The sequence below is a fragment of the Pteropus alecto genome, unplaced genomic scaffold, assembly GCF_000325575.1.
Source record: "Pteropus alecto unplaced genomic scaffold, ASM32557v1 scaffold3, whole genome shotgun sequence".
In the NCBI taxonomy this organism is placed as follows: domain Eukaryota; kingdom Metazoa; phylum Chordata; class Mammalia; order Chiroptera; family Pteropodidae; genus Pteropus; species Pteropus alecto.
Genome location: NW_006442484.1, coordinates 5,112,883 through 5,114,768, shown reverse-complemented (window position 1 = coordinate 5,114,768; position 1,886 = coordinate 5,112,883). Strand labels below are relative to the sequence as shown.

Genomic DNA, 1,886 nt, shown 5'->3' with positions numbered 1-1,886 from the left:
AGACAGAACTTATTTCAATACTTCCAGGTGGGGCCAATGTACTCAGTATGATATGTGTTGAGATGTGCTTTTGAAATCTTTGACCCTTGCTGGACACTGATGTCCCTTTAATTTTCCAGTGCTTCCAGTTTGTTAGCTGTTGCTTAATACTAAAACCACTACTAAGAAGATCTTTCCCACATTCCTGACTCCTCCTTCCGCTGACCTGCCATGACTCATGAGACTCGATTACTTCCTCCTTTGGCCTAAAGCACTAAGACTGAATTAAAATTCAAGTGTTTTATGGAAGGCAGAATCCATTAAGCCGTTATGGCTCATTTGGATCTTAGCCTGGATAACTTCACTGGATTAGTCAGTCCCTGAAGCAGTGCTCCAGCCTGGGCCACAGAAGACTGCAGCGTGAGGTTGCACCAGGGTAAAAGAAGAAGGCTCTGGCCATGCTGAGTAGGAGCGAGCCCAAGTGCAGGGAGGGCAGAGGTGTGGAGAAAAGTTACTTTCTCCCCAAGTCAGCTTTCTAGTCTGTATGTAACTGGAGGTACTTGCTTTTCCTTTTTTTCAGGGAAGATGGCTCAGAACTGTGGACAACTTTTCAAAGAACTAGAAAGAGGACATGGTTCCACAGTGTAGCTGTTAGCACTTTATACACAGAAGGTCCTGGGGTCACGACCCAGTGGAGCCATAGTCCATGGTCTACGGCCATGCCACCCTGAATAAGCCCAATGTCTGATCTCAGAAGCTAAGCAGGATTGGGCCTGGTTAGTACTTAGATAGGAGACCACCTAGGAAGACCAGGTGCTGTAGGCATAAATAATCATAATAAATAATAAAAAACAAACAAAAAACCCCAAAGAGCTAGAAAGAAAAGGATAAGCCTGAGAATGAACTAGTTTCTAGAGGTTGGTATGGAACATTCTGAATGGGTCTCTAAGGAAAACTGACTTTCAGGATCTTATTTTTCCCCAAGCCTCGGGAAGGCGGATGTGCTTATCGATAAATATAGATAATTTGTATTTCATTTAATTTACAATCAATGGAGTAAAAACGCAATGCAGAGAATAATTGCAAATCACATCTCTAATAAGGGATTACTATCCAGAATATATAGAAAACTGCTAAAAAAAAAAAGAAAAAAAAAAGAAAACTCCTACAAGTCAACAAGAATAGCAACAAAAACAACCACATACACACACAAAAAACAATAAAAAATGGGCAAGGGACTTGAATAGACATTTCACCAAATATATATATATACACAAATGGCAAGTAATTACATAAAAGAAGCTCAAAATCATCAATCATTAGAGAATTGCAAATCAAAGCCATGATAAGATACAATCCCACACCCATTATGACAGCTATTATAAAAGAAAACAAACAACAGAAAAAGGCCATTGCTGGTGAGGATGTGGAGAAATTGGAACCCTGGTGCGCTTTTGGTGGAGATGTAAAATGGTGCTGCTGTTGTAGAAAACAATATGGGGATTCCTCAAAATATTAAAGATATAATTACCATGTGATTTATAAATTTCATCAAAATAATTGAGAGCAAGGTCTCAAAGAGACATTTTGTACATCCCTGTTCATAGAAGCTTTACCCACAACAACCCAAAAGTGGAAGCAACCGAAGTGTCCATTGACAGATGACTGTATAAACAAAGCATACAATGGAATATTATTGAGCTTTAAAAAAGGAAGAACATTTTGACATATGCCACAACAAGGATGAACCTTGAGGACTTTATGTTAAGTGAATTAAGTCTGTCATAAAGAGACAAATACTGCATGATTCTACTCTAGAGTAGTGAAAATCATAGATAAAAAGTAAAATGGTATTTGCCAGGGGCTGGAAGCAGGAGAAGAAAAAGAGTGATTGTTTTTGGGTTTAA

At 38.9% G+C, this 1,886-nt stretch overlaps 1 pseudogene; it reads left to right on the top strand.

The window, feature by feature from the left end:
* Positions 1–688: 688 nt before the first annotated feature.
* LOC112470845 lies at positions 689–804 on the top strand (annotated as a pseudogene).
* Positions 805–1,886: the final 1,082 nt, after the last annotated feature.